This window comes from Nuphar pumila, chromosome 6, assembly GCF_984573655.1.
Source record: "Nuphar pumila chromosome 6, dmNupPumi1.hap1.1, whole genome shotgun sequence".
NCBI classification, from domain to species: domain Eukaryota; kingdom Viridiplantae; phylum Streptophyta; class Magnoliopsida; order Nymphaeales; family Nymphaeaceae; genus Nuphar; species Nuphar pumila.
This window is the reverse complement of record NC_143254.1, coordinates 96,977,404-96,997,664: the sequence shown is the minus strand read 5'-3', so window position 1 is coordinate 96,997,664 and position 20,261 is coordinate 96,977,404.

Below are 20,261 nucleotides of genomic sequence, written 5' to 3'. Positions count from 1 at the left end.
CACGTCGATACGAGGACAGTGAGGCGAGTTCGACTCACAAGTTTGATTTTTTCTTGAAAAATAGGACACGAAACCAGAAAATGTTTTAATCAATAAAAACTAATTTATTAATATTTTAATGTGAAAATGTATTTTATTAAAATCAACCTTTAAAATATTAACATGTCAGTCTTGTATCCACATGTCCAAGCGCGTTTGCTTGTGTCACCTGGGACACGACAAAAAAAATAGTCCAAGAAGGCTTCCCTCACCTGGTATTATCTAGTGGTCTAGTTGGGCTGCAAAAGGTCTGAATACGAGCTAGATGTTGTCAGACCCAAACTCAAATCCATAATCTACAATATAGATCCAAATCTATATTGGATTGGATATGGATCATGCATGATCAAATGAGGTTGGAAGCTGGAACTTGGAACTATTAACAAGGATCAGCTTACATCAAGTCCGCTTCTGGTGGTCCTATATCTGGCAATGACGCTCAAGGTTGGTCTCGGATGCGGACCATCCTAGATCCAACCCGACTTTGATGAAGTTTTGCTTGCATTTTTTAATGCCATTCTTTTCTGTTGGAAGGGCATGTTTATTCCCAATATAAAAGGCATGCTTATGAAAACAAAGTCATCTTCACACACACACACACACACACACATATATATATATATATATATATATATATATATATATATATATATATATATATATATATATATATATATATATATATATATATATATATATATATATAAAAGGCCCACAAGGGCTCCACTGTGTCGACTCATGAATGTCACAAAATTAGCAGTCATCACAAGTTCAAAACCCATGGGTAGCGTCCCTGGCCACAAGGTCAAAGCTAGGTGTACTTCCCGGTGAGTAGGGGGGAGCTCGAGGGTTTTACCAACCGGAAGCCAGCCAATGTGTGATCGTTGATTTGGTGTGTGTGTGTGTGTGGGGGGGGGGGGGGGGAGTTGTTTTTCTTGGACTATAAAAAAAGTCATTTTCACATATAAGGTATATTACATATGAAAAATGAAACCTTCCACAGTAGAAAACCTATATGTTGCATATGTGGAACAGATATTTTGTGAGGTTAGTTTTATACTACATTAAGTTGGATTTACCTAGATCCCCACTTCAAAATTGGATTAGATTTTAGTTAAATTTAAGAGGTAACAAGCATGTAAATGTTTTGTTTTGTTTTTTTTGAAAGGCAAGCTGGGGTTAGGCAGACCCCACCAGTTATCATTCAATTGTACTACTGGGTTTGAATCAGCAACGTCCCACTACAAGGAGACGTGCACTGACAGCTCCTACCAACCACGCAGAGACGCCGTTGGTATGTAAATGTATTAGTTGCCGAAAAGTATTTGATCCAGTGTCATAACCAAACCAATTCCATTTGATAACGCACTGATCAGGTTGATATGGCACTGTTTGCATCTGATCCATTTTTATTTGTGTGTGCGTGTGTGAGAGAGGATGTGCGACTTTAAATCGGATGAAAGACGTTCGAGCTGAATCAATTTATTTGATTTGAACTTGATTAAATTTGATGGTGTTCCCAAAGTTACCCATCCGTTTTGCTGTCTTTCCTTGCCTACAACTGTAGTTTTATGCCACAGGCACAATGAACGTAGGTATGGCAGGCTAAGCCAGCGCGACCAAGTCTTCGTGCCGGATGCAGTTTCTTCGGGTTATAAAAAAGATGATAGTATCCATTTTCTTATGAAATTGAATCACTTTCTCACATTTCGAGTGTACCTTAAAATGAATGTTGACCGACCAAGAGAGGTTCAGGAAAAAATAGAGAAGTTCCATTCTGTGTTGGTCAACGAAAATATCTTTGATGTTTCGAAATCTCATTGATTAATTTAGTGTGTTTTGTCACATGCTTTGGTTGTTAAGCAGGCTTGCTCACCTGACCAGGGAGCAGACGCAATAGTCCGAGGCCTGCCAAACATCCCTTGTTCCAACCCTGGGTTGGGCAACCATGATCTTAGTGCTTAAGCTAAGGAAAGACCAATACCAAGCTATGTCACAAAGATACAAATATGACCCGATATACTTCGACTATGTCACAGAGATACAAGTATGGCATTAATTGCGAGTTCACACATTTTTTGGAAACTATCACACGAGGATACTGGCTCTTAAAAAAAATTTAATCAATAAACAACTATTATTTGATATTTTGATAAAAAATATTTTTTAGTTGAAATACTATTAGAAAAAACTAAAAACTATTTAATAAATTAAAATAATACCCGCCACATGTCAATGTCTGCATTGAAAGCTTATCAGGTTTATCATGCACATATACAAACCACACGATAATGGACATAAGTTTACATGGTTAGGCTATTATCAAGCCTACGTCCATGGGAAGGAGCCTCTCTTTGTGTGTGTCTATTCTTCCAATGTGTGTGTGTGTGTGTGTGTGTGTGAGAGAGAGAGAGAGAGAGAGAGTCTACTATTTATAATTTCTCAACCTGGTACAATAGGAAACCCAAGCTCAATGAGTTTCAAATTACATGTTACAATCGGTTTCTTAATAAGTTTATCTTCCTTCCAAGGAGTTTGATTCCATAGCTAATAAGGAAATGGTTGTCCTTCCTTTAGTAGGACTCTCCTCAAGTCCTTCTTCACTTGGCTCAACACTCTCCCGCAAGATCATCTCTCCATCTGAGAGATTGAGCTTGAATATGATGGCTTAGTACTGTGCAGTGGGCAATGACTTTGTAAGAATATCAACTAATGAATCTAACTACAATTTCCTTCCTTTTGACTTTCTCTCGTACAAAATGAAAAATTATTTCTATATGCTTTATTTGAGCATGAAAAATTGTATTTGTTGCAAGATAAGTAGCCCCTAAATTGTCACACCATATAATAGGCAACAAATTCTTAAACCATGATAATTCTGAAACAACAGCAGCAAGAGTTTTATATTAGGCTTCAGTGCTGTTTAGAAGAGCTCCATGAAATTAGATTGGACCCAAGGAATGTCAAGTATCCACTTATTGACCTTCTGACATCTGGACAACCTACCCAGTCAGCATCAACATAGCCTGAGAGCTACAAAGATTCAGATTTATGTATATGGAGCCCCCATATGCAATGGTACCCATAAGATGTTGAAGTATACGCTTGACATGGGTCGGTGATTCTATGTGGGTTCATGCATAAACTGACAGGCTTTATTGACAAAGTATGATATATCAAGCCTGGTGAAAGTAATATATTCTAACGCTTCCTACCATGCACCTTAATGTGTCACTTCATTGACTCACTGTCATATTTAAACAGGGTTACGTTAACAACAACAGTTGTCTTCATTGGCTTGGCATCTATCATGTTGCAAAATTATTTAAAATCAGCAGCAAAATACATTACCCGCTACAGGGTTCAACCATGCTCTGCCTTTAATGCGAGGCGGAAGGGGTATTATTTGATGATCAACGGCCAACGGGCTTTTCATTTTTGCCGCTGTAGCCTTCTATACTTGTGTCAATTTTTATAGATTTTCCACTATATATTCGTCATTGTATCCCTTGTTTCTTGTAGTGGGAAGATGTTATACAAACATAGTACAAAGAATGCAATAAAGTCAATAAATGAGAGAAAGACCATACCCAGTGAAAGATTTTGAAAGCTGGATTGAATGCCTGCGTCTCATAAAGATAATAGAGACAGTATAATGCCCGTCTTTGAGATAGAGGACCTCAAGATACCATATGAGCTATAACAAAGGAAGAGAGTCTTGATTCAAAATTCAGAAAAGACAAAGCTTCATATTTTTTTAAGCCATACAAACTTCATGATGCTAATGCAGGAAAAAGGTAAAAATCTTAATCAAATCTCATTTTACAGCAGCCTACAGATTGCGTGGGGATACAGAGCTTGCATAAAAAATGCCAAATTGGTAGCAGGCTTAGCCTCATAAATGAAAGAAAACTTTTGTGAGAACCAGATCTTCATTTCAGCGAGTGTTTGTGGCATTTTGCTGCAATCAATTGTTTTTTAAGAGATCTACGTTCCACAATAATAAATGGATCATAGGAAATTAAAGTAGCAAATTCGAAAACATACCCTAGAGAATTCATCCAAGAGCTCGTGATATCTTTCTTAAAAGGAGAAAGGTCCATTGTGACACCTTTCAACTTGGACTAAAGATCAAAGTAAACATACAATCTTAAGTAAATTCACATATAGAAGACATATTATCAGCAACACAATTCACATATAATAAGAATTTATTTTTTTTAATGAAAGAAAAGAGGAGGCCACAAGACCTGAAACCGTATGAGCTCCCTTTTTACCATGGTTTGCTAAGTTTTTATTCAAGAGAAGGAACTCATGACCTCACATACCCTAATTCGAGAAGTTTTTGCAAATGAGAGAGAGAGAGAGAGAATTGTAAAGGTACATTTGGATGACAGATAGAAAAGACTGGTTTTAAGAAAACCTGGATTTGCTGTTGGATGATAGCCAGCTAACTTGTAGATAATCTAGTTATCCGAAATTGTTGTTTCAATCTAACTTGGCTTTGTGTGTTCTTTTCTTTTTTTTATGAAAATAGTTACGTTACTTTTTTTAGTAAGAATGATAAGTTTTTATAAAATTCAATATATTCTCTTTTTTCCTGTCTCTTTCACGCACAAACACTCAACACATACACATTTATAAAAAACAAACATCTAAGGCATGCATTGTCATAATAAAAAAAGGTCTATCAACAATATCTATCACTAAATAAAGCTCATCAATGTCTTTTAGAATGCAACAATCATCATCATATATAACTGAACAAAAAGAACATATAATACTCAAAGCTAACTCTCATAATGCCTATTATCTACCTAATCCACACAAGTGGTCTTCCCAAATCAATTAAGCAAGAGATATTCTAAAGGCTTTTTGCAGTTTCTCATTGTTCCCATTCCAAAGTTGTTGTGCTGCTTGTTCTCTCGCAAGCTCTTTCATTGGTTGAGACGTCTAGTGAAATCCAATCTTCTCTTAAATCCCTTGATATAAGAGATTTTTTAAAGGCTTTTTGCATCTTCTCGTTGTGCTCATTCCAAAGTTGTTACTCTGCTTGTTCTCTCTCAGCACTTTCATTGGTTGAGATTTCTAGTGAAATCCAATCTTCTCCGAAATTCCATGATATCCGGTCATCAGCATAGTAATATCGACAACAGTCAAACCTTGTAGTTTCATAATCTATGTCACATAGACTCCTCTAAAGGGTCGCCACACCTGTGTCGATGCAACGCAGGGTCTGACCGCACCCGGTGCGGTTAATGAGCACCAAGGATCAATTTGGCTGGACTCAGTCAACTCTGACCAAGTCCACTTTGGTCCAAAATAGAAAGTTTAAAAAAAGAAAGAAAAAACAAAAGTGGGGTTGTCGGGTTAGGGCACAATTGGCCTCCCCACCTCCTTTCGCTCCTCCTTGCCGTGCTACTGTGCTGCCTCTGCCACAGCTTCCCCTTCCTCATGCTCGGTAAGTCCCTTCCCCCCTTCTTCCTCCTCCGCCCCTCCTCCATCTTTCTCCTCCTCCCCTCCTACATCTTCTTCTTCCTCCTATGGGTTCAGCTGAACCCACACAACCCTAGGATGGGTGGGTGGGGTTCGGTTGACCATGTGTTTAACATTTTCAAATTTTAATTTGTAATGCAGATAAGAATTATTCAATTTTTGGGATTTAAACCCAGAGGAGTGTGACTTGGAGGGGGAGCATGATTTGAACACTCTCAACATGGACTTAGTTCTTCTTCTTTTGATGAATATGAAGTTGAAGCAAACAATTAATGACAGGTTCTTTAGCTCGTCATATACACTATGTATAATATACTTTTGGTATGCAGGTATGCATTGTTATGTTCACTTCTTTTATTAGTATAATTTACTTCTTTTCTACTTGACTCGTGTGATTGTTTCATATTTTCTAATTCACTTAGAATAAATTTTATTGTATTGTGTTGTTTTTTATTGCTTAAGATTTAGGAATAGCAATTGTAAATTGTTACTTGATTTATTGCATTAATTTATGCATGATGAATTGATGATAAATTGATAATTGCTTTTATTTCATTAGTGTTAATTGTTAAATATAAAAAATATAACTGCATTATCATTATATATATATACCCTCCCCGCATCTCCGCACTCAAGTTTTTTGAAAGTGCTGCATTGTCGCACCCGCACCCATGTGACATAGTTCGTAATTAGGCTGGTATATTTGCATGTTTATTTAGTGGAAGTCATGAGCTTCATAATGACAACTTGATGAAAAATACTTAAGGCATTCCCCAAGTTCAGTATTTATTCTCAATGAGATTCTTCAAAACAATAATCAACTGGCTCATTAGATCTCAAAGGAGCTTCAAAAGCATGGTGTAATTCTCAGTAGTTGATAATGCTGCAAACCCTTCTCACTTACTTTGATTCCAATCTCAACTTGTATCTCCTTCATATTGATCATGTATTTCCTTTGTGTGGACATGCCTCCCTTAGCACTGCTTCATATGGGGTCAACAAGCGGGTCAGACATACCATTGGACAAGTTCAGTTGCCTTCCAAAAAGGAAAATGCAATGTGAGACCCCAATGGAATGGACACCAGAAAGAGAATGCTATATTATATAGCCAAGAAATTGATATATAGTTTCCATATTAACTAAATTGATCTTACAACTATCTAAGAGGGTGACCACCTCTGCCAAGAGCCCTTTGCTTGCAAACATTTGGATGAGTCAGATAACATCAGCAATTGGTTGTGAGAGGTCATATAGAGATTCAAAGGCCAACGATACTTTTCTATCTTTTCTTCCCCCCTAACATTGCAATGAAAGTGTATACCAGCCTAATACAAAAAGAGATGTAACTTTTATACATTGATTGTCGCATACATATGCCTAAATTCACACTTTTTAGTGTATCAATAGACAATCATACTAGTTTTTAATGCACTTAAGCAGAGCAATATTATGCTAATAACTTTAGACACGAGACACTATAAAGCACAAACAATACCAATTGTTGGTCAACCAGAGTACAACACCAAAGACTGTGAAGACGGCATCAATGCATATCAACAATATTAAGGACAAGACAATAGAGGTCATACCACAACAACAACTTAAATATAAGTCGCAATATTAAAGAACATAATGACGTCAAACAAGTTATCACCACCAGCACATCAATGAAATAGAAATATCAGATAAGATCACAAATCACTTGTGCTACTAATCACCAAGCATCAGACACCAGAAAAGATGTGAAGATAATATGCTCAACCACTCATACGCAACATCAATTTTCTGGACTCCATACCATGGCAATTTTTTATTTCATACTTTTTCAGTCTTCATTGACAATTAAAGTCAAGAAAACATACTAGTACAATAAAAGATTCATTGAAGCTAGCCACAATAAAGTTGGCATCCACCAAGATTTGGACATTCAAACAAGAAATGGTGATAATGCATAATTATATGGTCAAATATTTAAGTGAAATTATGAAGTTGGTCTTCGTTCATAATAAATGGCAGGAAACTAGGAACCCTGGGAATGTAATCAACTTAGCTTCTTTTATATGCACTTTACTTCTGCACACTGTGTTTGGCTTCCACCTGTTAAACAAGTCGTTGAGTAATTTCTACAAACAATGGGTCTGCAAACCTTTTCCCACCAAAAGAAGAAGAAAAGGAAGATGGAGTCTTTGTTCCCTACAGACTCGGTAGCACACACTCGGAGATTTCTCTTTCTTTGCTTCTGGTCTATCATACTGAGCATTGAAGCCCTCAACATCACCCTCACGCGTCATAGAGAGAGAGAGAGTACCGCTGGTCGCCGGAAAAAGTTGCCGGAAGGACGATCACCGGAGAGTGTGGTTACCAGAAAAGTCGTCTAGGACATGAGGAGGCAGGGTCAGGCGGGTGGAGAGAAGAAAAAACTCGAAAACCCCAATTTTGCTATAAGAAAGCTGGAGTTTCCCGATGTTTCCAGAATTTGATTTCCAGAAATTAAGTGGTCATGTTTGGCATATTTTAAGTAGTAAATTGGCCATGTTGGACATATTTCTCTAATTTCTCAAAATATTAACACAATATTATCATATCTTCCTTTCCAATGTTTGTGAATCAGTTGGATATAGGGTTGGATACCTGATTGACTTGGATCCAATTTGGTGCTGTACACAATGACGTTGATCTGTTTAATAACTGGATGGGTTTCATTGGGGGAATTGGGGTACTAATTTGACCCGACGAACTCCTATGTACAATATACACTTTAAAAGTGCTATTGGATCTGAACTCTCATATCCTAACTCCACATAACCTGAACATGAACCAAAATCCGACTTACATTATCAAGTTGGATCTGGATCTAGATAATCCCAAAGAGGTATTGGTAGCACATGGAAATGGGTTGTCCAGAAAAGAACACGGGTTTTAGGATAGATCTGAAATGACGCAGATCTAGCAGGATCCCATTAGATAGACACCAGACTGATGCAAATGAAAGTGGGTTCTCCTACTTGATCCATATACAACAATATGTACTGGATCTGGTGTAGATTGGTGGTTCACTGAACCTAGAAAGTGCAGGGACCAAGCGCATCTAGGGGTACAAATGGATCAGATAGGAGCTAGATCATGACTGACCTGTTTCCAAAATGGATTCGATGAAGTATATCCAAATAGGGACCCGAATTTTATATGTCACCGCTGGATTTGGTAAAAGAATATGTCGACAACTTATATTTTTACATGTAAATATATGGGATCATGTTAACAGACCCTTCAAGATCTAGACCTGGACCGTATACTAAACAAGACCACAAAAATCCATCAGGTTTGATCAGCAAGCTTAACACAAGGGCTGTCAACGGGTTGGGTTTGTATTGGGTACCCAACCCAACCCTACAAGAATTTCCGGGCATGGGCATAAAAAACGGCGACCCAAATATTATTCAGATTGATCTGAACCCGACCCCACAGACCTGGTTTGGGTGATGGTTTTTGCCGAATAACCGACCCTGTCTAAGTGTTTTTATATGTATTTTTATAAAAAGTAAGCTTTTGAAATTATATTGATCTGGGTTTGGGATTTCATTTTCTTGACCTGACAAAACCCAGACCCGTACCCGAATCCAAGAACTTGTTATTTGGTCTGGTTCGACTACACCCTGATGGGTCAGATACCTGACGGTCCTGACTCATTGACAGCACTACTTAAGCGGTTAAGCCTAAACTGGTTGAATTGACTTGGTCCAATAATTGTCCTAGACAACTTGTTTCACATCTGGCCCAAGTTCAGGCCTAAGATCCATGCTCATCAGACCAGACCTAGTTTCAAGCCGGCTTAGTCAATGTGCCGAGCTTGGTCAGACTTCATCCTGGCCTGAACCCAGCTAACATCGACACAAAATAGACTAGACATTAGGACTTGTCAGACCAACCAGGCTAGGTCGAGCCCCTGGCTGAGCAATCTAGTGCTACACTCAAGTGACTAGTTTGCTGACTCCACTTGGTCTAGTCAGGGCAATGGTGTGTGAGCAACCAGATCCTCGGTGGTCCAGTTCTCTGTGGCTGATTGGTTTGGCCCCGATGGAATCTGTTTCCTGAAATGTGTTGGGCCCAGCTTAGATGGGACAAAACTTGATGACCATAATGTGTTGGATCCAGCTCACTCTTCGTTGGATCCTGCCGGATATGGGCCCAGGTCCAGGTAGCAAGTATGAATCCACCATGGGCCCAACTTGGGTCCAGCAACTTCCTACATGTGTTAAAAGTGGGCCTTCACTTGGTCTGTTCAGACCTGGTTCATTTAATCCAGGACAAGGATCCGGTTGTATGTGAAGGTGAAAAAGGACACAAACCTGGTTTAAGGCCCATTAGAGGTGGCTAGATCTAAGTAAACAAGAGTTCATATGGTATCATGGTACAGAACCATCACACACACACACACATACATATATATATATATATATATATATATATATATATATATATATATAGTAATGTGTTCGTTAAGCTCTTTTTTCATTAGGTCTTGTTAGGTCTATTCAAAAATCACAGTTTTAAGTATTTTTTCTCACATCTAACACAGTAGATGTGATCTATAGGTTTTGTTTAGCTGGAACCGACTTTTGGATTGCTAAAATCTGACTTGTATACAGGTTTTTTCATCGATCCAAAATCAATAGCTATGAATGTACCAGTTTTTCTTGGTTCATAAAAATATGTTTTTTCATAAAAAAACATGATCCAAAAATCGATTCTCACTAAATCGAGTATGTTAAAGACATCTAACGGTTCAGATCTATCATAAAACACTTAAAACCTGAGGCAGAATGATAAATAGGGCCTAATATGTCCAGTTCTCATATATATATATATATATATAAAAGAACGAGTGTGTCAATGAACAGGTGGAAGGTGTAAAATTGGCGGTCACACATCATGCATCTGTCTATCGACTTTTTTTTTTTCAAATTACACATTTTACTCACTCTCTCTCTCATATATATATATATATATATATATATATATATATATATATATATATATATAGTGAGTGGTAGGTGCTTAATAGATACGTGCTCGATAAAAAATGTACTATTGCTGAGTGTCCTATCGTGCACAGGATGGATGCTCAGCTTTTTAGCGTCGCTAAAGACATAAAATGCGTTTTTGCACATTTTTTGGTTATTTTTTGTGTTTTTTGCACGCTGACCATCCATCACGCGTGCATGATGGATGGTTAGCATGCGTGTGTTTTAATCAAGCATGGATGAATTAAGCACCTACCGCTTTTGATATATATATATATATATATACTCCTTTCAAATGATGCGGGAAAATAAAAAAACCTTATTTTTTTCAATAAAAAGGTCTTCACGTTTTATTGTACAAACTTGTTCTTAGGTACACCCAGTCCAAGGATCACCAATCACCATGAATAGGATGTCCACTCACCATCCGCTGGCTATTGAGAGAGAGAGAGAGAGAGATTTCTTACATATTTTTGTGCAGGCAAACCATATGATAAAAAGCTTGGTTGACGGCTCAAGCTAGTGGCTCCTTAGCAAGATGTAGGATACGTTCCACAACACATGGCCAACAAAGCTATGCACACCTCCTAAGATCTTAATTTACCACAGTATAGGTTTGGTCAATATCTAGTCCGAGTAAGAAAGTAGAAGATGCTATCTTGCCATACGTATACAAAATGCACAGCCAAGGCATCTGTTTCTCCCAATTAGCAAAGGTTCGTGACATAATTAGACATACATTTTCTAGTGCACTTCAATGTTTACTATCCCCTGCTCATGCATCAAAGTTGCATCTTAACCAATTAGTTTCTTCAAAAGTCTACGAATTTTTGGAAGCAAATTGATAAACGTGGGTTGTATAGTGTTTATATAAATGCTGAAATTAATAAATAAAGCATGAGAAACCATCAAAATAAAGTACCCCACTATAAGAAAACCAAGATACATGGTTAGTTAGGTCACAACTTACACTAAAAGAAATATGTGGATTATCGACAGACATAATCCATCGCAAATCCGTCGTTGAACGGTTTAGCGATGAACTAGCGACAGATAACTTTCATCATAAATTCATAGTCGTTAATTAGTGACGGAACATATATGTCGCTAATTTGCGATGAATTAGCGAATGTCATGATCCATCGCGAGGCTGTCACTAATCCGCAGATATTTGGTTTTGCGACAGATACACATTCGTCGCTATTATAGTGACGGATTTATGACGGATTACAATCCATCGCAAAATATCGGTCAATTCAGTTTTGCAAAGGATAAATATCTGTCCCTAAACTGTCGCTAAATTGAAGGCCGATACTAATTAGCGACGGATATTATCCGTCGCAAAAACTAAAAAAATAAAAAAATGTTTGAAATATAAATATCGAGAAAATTTTTCTCGTTATACAATTTATATATCCTGTGTATAAAAAATAAAGTACACATAAAAAATATATATACAAAGTAGGTGAAACAAATTTAACATAAGTTACAAGGAGAAAAATTTTATCGATCCACTATAATCCTCGTCAAGTTCTAATTATTTACAAGTGAACATATACAAAGAATTTTGTTTGAAATAACAAGAAAGTTCAACAAATTCAACACATGAATCTAATTATCGCCAAGATTCTGAGCATCATCCTCTTCATTGTTTCGATTTGCTCATTTATCCATGCCTCCATCAGCTCCTCTACGCTGATTATCTCCAGCATCCTACAAGAGAACCGAAAGGTTAGTATTGATAAACAAAATATAATAAAATAAATTATATGCATTGCACCTAATCTAAGTCAATCAAAGTAACATGGATGAATGCCACATAGACTAGCTAGCAATAAAGTGAAGGACTTAACAGAATTCAGATATGTGTTTTAAGGCTGACAAAAAAAAATCATAGTGATTCAATTATGCAGATGTGTGTTCTAAGGTTATAAAAAAAATGCATAGTGATTCAAGCATGCATATATGGTTTATAAGGCTGTCAAATAAATGTGTTATATATCACAATCATGCATATATGTGTTATAAGGCAGTCAAAAAACTTTCATAGTGATGAAATCATGCTTATATGTGTTCTAAAATTGTCAAAAAACTATCATAATGATTAAATCATGCATATATATGTTATAAGGCAGTCAAACAATTTCATAGTAATGAAATTATCCTTATATATGTGTTCTAAGGTTGTCAAAAAACTTTTATAATGATTCAATCATGCATATATGTGTTCTAAGGTTGTCAAAAAACTTTCATAGTGATTCAATCATGCATACATGCGTTATAAGACAATAAAAAAACTTTCATAGTGATGAAATCATGCTTATATGTGTTTTAATGTTGTCAAAAAACTTTCATAATGATGAAATCATGCTTATATGTGTTCTAAGGTTGTCAAACAAGTTCATAGTGACGAAATCATGCTCATATATGCGTTTTAAGGTTGTCAAAAAACTTTCATAGTGATTTAATCATGCATATATGTGTTATAAGGCAGTCAAAAAACTTATATAGTGATGAAATTATGCTTATATGTGTTCTAATGTTGTCAAAAAACTTTCATAGTGATGAAATTATACTTATATGTGTTCTAAGGCACTCAAACAAGTTCATGGTGATGAAATCATGCTTATATATGTGTTCTAAGGTTGTCAAAAAACTTTCATGGCGATTCAATTATGCATATATGTGTTCTAAGGTTGTCAAAAAACTTTCATAGTGATTCAATCATGCATATATGTGTTATAAGGCAGTCAAAAAACTTTCATAGTGATGAAATCATGCTTATATGTGTTCTAATGTTGTCAAAACTTTCATAGTGATGTAACCATACTTATATGTGTTCTAAGGTTGTCAAAAAACTTTCATAGTGATTTAATCATGCATATATGTATTATAATGCAGTAAAAAAACTTTTATAGTGATGAAATCATGCTTATATGTGTTCTAAGGTTGTCCAAAAACTTTCATAGTGATTCAATCATGCATATATGTGTTATAATGCAGTAAAAAAACTTTGATAATGATGAAATCATGTTCATATGTGACGAAATCATGTTCATATGTGATGAAATCATACATATACTAACTTGAAATTTAACAAGATGAAACAAATGACATGAAACTTTCATACCTGACAGACACCTGCAAACGAAGTTTTCCTATCCCAAAAAAAGTTGTGCAACTCGTTACAGACAATGTCGAAAATGGATTCATGTAAAAAGTCACGCACTATGTCCTTAACAAGTTGGCAAACACCATTCCATGAATTAGCAGCGTCAATCGGATGCTGGGAGTTGATGCTGGCAGGAGAACTCTGAGAGCCCTGACTGCAGGAGCCAACGACTGGTGTGGTGTCCATGTTACTCCCAAACCCGAACACACGACCCTTTTTTGGTTCATCGGTTGTAGTCACCCATGTTGCAGGATCAAAAGGCGGATACTGAGTGGAGTCATCGTCATATCGCTCTATCATCTGCTGCTTGTATAACTCCTACAAAGTAATGATTACACTATAGATTAATAATTAAGAATTATAATATTCATGAAGATTTATCAATTATAATATTTATTAATACAATAAATAATATCGTTGTCGTTCTTGCCTTCTCTGATACAAACTTTTTTGTGTTCTTACGTTTATGTGTTTCAACAAACACATCTTTGTAAGACACAATGCCTCTTTTTTCTGCTTCCTGCGAGGTTAAATGATAAAAATTCAATTAAAAAGTATGCAACAATACTTATAAATTTGACTATATATATTGATGAGTTACATTTTTCTTATAGTGGCCCTCAAAAGTCCTAGATCCACCTGTGTGTAGATGGGCATCAGGCATTTTTGCTCGGTTTTGTGCAGCCTTTGCTGAGCGGTTTCGAAATTCATGACACACCCACTTGTCACACATTGCATCACAATAATGTGACCTGATAGTAGGAGAGTCATGGCCCTTCCACTACAGTGGATCATCTATCCTACCAGATGCTTTTATTACTACAGTCTTCATATTGTGCAACATGTCAGCAAATCAACTGTCAGCCACCTTCTATCACACTTGCCTCGCGTTCTGCTCCATCTTCGCAGTCGCGAAGTGATTCAAAGCCTATAAATAATTTTAGAAAGTTAGTACACATGACTATAACAAAAAATTAAATATGAAATACATTAGCTATGATAAACGATTATATACCATGGATGAGGACCACAATCTGTCCAACACTTCCTTCGGGTACTCTTTTCATTAAGCGACCAGTCCTGAAAGATACTAAACTAGTTATTGCCTAATTGCTCATATTACTTCTTATGGTTCGAACCTCGCACTGCACATGAATTGGTACACATTAACAATCGAATATTGATATACATTATTTATAAGATAGATATTAGATAAATAAAAATGAAATACTTATGATCGACTATCGATATACACTATTTGAATGAGTCATCGTGTGTCAGACTAAGAAGACCCTGCATATGGCATTGTCTCGTGATGTGTATGAATAACTGGTGTAGGTAGGTCATGTGCATGCGAAACATCATATATAGAAAAATGAGTTAGAAATTCACACAATGCATATTTAAATTAATCAAGTATACAATTATTTAAATAATATACATATCAAAGCATTACATGAAAACGAAGGCTGAGACTGGCTATCACGACCTCCACTTGATCCTTCACCACTGGGTGCTTAACCATTGTGACCTCCATGAACCATATTCTAACAAATAAAAATGTTATTTGGATGAGTTATATAACTCTTGATCTTATCATGGACATGACATATGCATGAAATATAAAGATTTAAAGGTCCTATATGAATCAGTTTTATAACTATGCATGAACTGTGTACGTAATAAGTATGCATGAAATGTAACATGATATGCAATTCCATGAACATGAATACATAATCAAATAAAAAATAACTTCATGCAAGCATGCATACAGTCACATCAAACATTGCAATACTTTCAAATCATTCATATCACATTAATGTCAAACATGTACCTGCAGCAAACACACTCCAATATCCCACTAAGTACAACCATGACTATCATGGTCTCTGAAATATAAACATAAGAGCATATGAGAAAGTGATGTGGTATGTATTGCAAGATGTATTTTACTAGCTCGAGTATACTTCTACATCACTTGTTTGACTTTCATATTCTTCTTCTTCTTCATCTTCCTTTTCATCTTCTTCTTCATTGGGCATTTATCCACTTGGTATATCATTTGGATCACATTCGTCTATACGTGTGTCATCAGACAATAGAATTGTGACATGCAGATCATGTGTGACATCGTGACCATAAGATAAGTCATACATATCATCTGATTGATAGTAATCACCATCTTCAACAATCTTGTTTTCCTGTAACTGATCATACTCGGGGTATAGTTTAGACTTCACATTATAAACCACTTATCATTCATTTATATCTGACTTCCTTGTATTCTAATATGAAGTATAGTAAACTTGTTAAGCTTACGAGGCTAATATGAATGGTTCATATGTTTCAAACCTTGATTTATGATTCACCATGGCAATGCCTGAGGCTTTGTCGACTCTTGTTGTTGTGGGATCAAACCAATGACACTTTAATAAAGTTACCCTATTATTTATGCCTAAGTCAACTCAATTATTTCTTCTATAACACCATAGTAGTCATGTTCATTTTCACCGTAGTTGCTACCCTTGACACACACGTCACTATTGATTGTTGACTTATTTACACCGTAGTCTTTTGTATGAAATTGATAAGCATTTACAATGTACCCGTTGTAACATTGCACAACTTCACTTGGACTATTTTGTAAATCACATATTCTTTGGTCATTAACATCATCATGGTGGACCTACAAGCATAAACAATGACTGTGATCACGACCAATTAAGTAATATATTGTTGTTTGCACGAAAAGAATGCATGTCATCGTCCTTACCAACTCTTTTAACCATGCCATAAACTTATTTTCACGTTGTTTCTGTACTTCTGAATCAATGAGATGTGGAAGTTCTCTTCGCAACTCCAGATCAAATTGTTTGCACTTAACAAATAATTATATTACCGAACTATGTACGTACGTAGAGAACTTAGTGTAACATATTAAGTATATTTACTCAATGTAGGGGTCGATCGTTGATCAATTAAAAAAGATATAGATTTGTGTTGCATCTTGCTCTTGATCTTCCAAGAGTTTTGACCGACAACTGCCAAAAACATGCCCAAGTGGTTTAAATATCGATAATTCGTCAGCCACAGTAACTTGTTCTCCATCATCATTATGAAGTGGGCAAGTGTAACGTGTTGGAATATGATGTTCAAAGTACATAGATGAGAAATTTGAAATCTCTTCTAAAGTATAAGCCTCACAAATTGAACCCTCCACTCTTGCTTTATTCCAAACCTTTTTTTATGTCAAACATGCACCTGTAAACAATATACATCTTGTAATACAATAAATTCCCAATAGCATTGGAGAGAAAAATATAAAAAAATATACCTTTTAAATTAGTACATCCATCGATATTACACAGGACCACCAACCTTAAGTTCATATGGCAAATGTATGATCACATGTTCCATAACATCAAAAAATACTGGTAGAAATGTCTTTTCTAGCTGACAAATAGTAGTGACGATAGAATCCTCAAGATTCTTTATCTCAGTTACTACAACTTCTGATGTTCGCAATGTTCTAAAAAATCTACTCAACTCAGATAATACCCCCATATAGGTTTGTCTAATATATTATGGAATGCTAAGGGAATCAATTATTGTATAATGACATGTCAATCATGGCTCTTCAACCCATATAATTGTCCATCGTCTATCTTCACATCCCGAGCAATGTTAGAGACGTATCCATCTGAAAATATTAACTGTCTCAACCATTGACATATCTGCTTTACTTGATCTGGTCCAAGCATGTACCTTGCCTTTGGTTTTAGTACTTTGCCATTATACTCTTTGAGTTCTAATTCTAGTCTTTTACATATTACCTTTAAATTCATACGGGCGTTCGGATTATCCTTCATTTTTTCTTTGACATTAATTACTGTAGTGAACACATTATCAAACACATTTTTCTCCACATGCATCACATCCAAATTATGTCGTATCAATAAGGTCAGCCAATATGATAGTTCCCAAAATATATATTTCTTTGTCCAATTGTGATCCTTCCCAAATTCAAGGAAGGGCATCAAACTACGGGCATCTGTCAGTCCATATGGAAAGTATCGCAATCATCTTAAAATCTCTATGTCAGACAATCGTGTAGGTGGACCTTCCATTTCAGTTGTGTCTGCTTGGAACATATTTCTTTATCGTCAGAATGGATGGTCGCTGGATAGAAATCGATGGTGACAATCAAACCAGCATGATTTTCTTCTATGCGTCAATCTAAAAGATTTTGTATCCTCTATGCAGTACGGACATGCCAACCTCCCATGTGTACTCCAACAAGATAACATACCATATGTAGGGAAGTCACTGATTGTCTATAGAACAATGACCTTCATATTAAAGTTTTATTTTTTATAGGCATCGTACGTGAGAACATTGTCATCCCACATTATTTTTAGTTCATTGATCAATGTCCTTAAATATACATCAAGATTTTAGCACGGAGAGGTTGGATCAGGGATCAATAGAGACAAAAAAAGATTTTGACACTTTATACACAAGCTTGGAAAAAGGTTGTGTGGGGTGACAAATACTGGCCAACACGATTATGGAGTTGATCTACACCTAAATGGATTAAATCCATTTGTACATAAACCGAGTCTAACATTTCTCACTTCCATTGCGAAGGTCTGATGAGTACGATCAAAGTGCTTCCAAGCTTCCACGTCAACAAGATGCGTGATCTTGTCTTCATCATGTCAAACTTTATTTGCATGTTGTCTCATGTGTTTAGCTGTCTTAAAAGACATATAATCGTTGCAATCTAGGGGTGAGAGGGAAGTAGCAGAGCGACTTGTATGACACTTATTTTGACCTCGTGCTACCATTGCCTCTTGTCTTTGGCTTGAATCGATGATGCCCACATGACAGACATGATCTGCTATTTTTTTTATCTTTGAAATACAACATGCAGTGATTTGGACAAGCATCTATCTTTTGATACTCCATACCTAGAGTGTTGACCATAACCTTCGAACGATAGAAATTTTATGGTAATTTCTCATCTTTGGGCAATATACTCTTCACAATAGAGTATAAATGGTTAAAACATGATTGACTCAAATTATACTCAGACTTCAAATTCAATAGTTGAAGAACTGCAAACAAGATAGTGTGACTCTTGCAACCATTCCAAAGTGGCTCATCAGCATATCTAAGTAAGTCATAAAATCTACTAGCTGCATCGTTTGTTGCTTCTTCCTCTACCCAAGTTGGTACATCACTAGGACCCATAGCAGAACCCAGTTCTGGTCCTGCGACATCAAATATCAGGTCCATATATGGATTATCGTGTACCACATCCATCCATACATCAAAATTGTTCTAAAATTCTTCATCATGAAGCATCCAATTCTGATAATCACTCACAAAACCCTTCATGTATAGGTGATGTTTAACGCCATGAGGTTCTACAAATCGATTGTTCTTACACATCATGTAGAGGCACCTGATCCGACCAGTGGGATCCACTATACTGACACTTGCCATTGCAAATTCAAAAAAATTGTTAACATCATCCATATATTCAAGCAATACCTCATTGTCAACTATCCTACGGTACATGCATTCATGGTTTGCAGTCATTTTGTCTTATGATGTTACAGATATTATCCTAACCAATTAAAAGAGAATCATAAGAATACTATGATGAAGAAAATATCTAATTTATCATGCATTGATGGTGGATCTAATGATTTGATATATATATATATATATATATATATATATATATATATATATATATATATATATCACACACACACACATATATATATATATATATATTGTCATTCAATCACAAGAACTGTGATGCATGCATTGATAACTTAATACTTTCATGTACAAAACCATCACATCATATTTACACTCATCACAAAGATATTTAGGATGATGAAATCACATTTATCAACATGATATATTCATTTGAAGCATATTTTCATGATACAATTTCACATGGAAGGCATAATCAAATTGAAAATAACTTCATACAAGCATGAATATAATCACATCAAACATGGGAATACAATCGCTCATTCATATCACAATAATGTCAAATATGTACCTACAACAAACACACTCCAATATCCTGCTAACTACTACTATGACTAATATAGAATCTGAACTCCAAAAATAAGAGCACTTCTATTTTCATACATTCAAATCATTCTCAGCATGATCTTCGAACTCTAGCAAAGCAGTCCTAGATATCCATAACTAAGTGAGTGTGTAAACAGAAAAGTGTTGCATTCAAAAAATTAAATAACCTGTGATGCGCTTGCATCACTTACTCACCATGGGTATTTACCCGATTTGCATGCTTTTGTCTTTGCATTTTTTTTATTTCTTTTTTTATGACATTTTTATCCGCATGCGATGCTTAGCACTAAGCATTGCTCAATTAGCTCAGCTATGCACCTACAAAGCATAAATGTATAAATGGAGGATTGGCCTGCGGTGCCTTTTTTATGAGTGTGTCGTCTACTGAAATGTTAGCTCACGACACAATGTG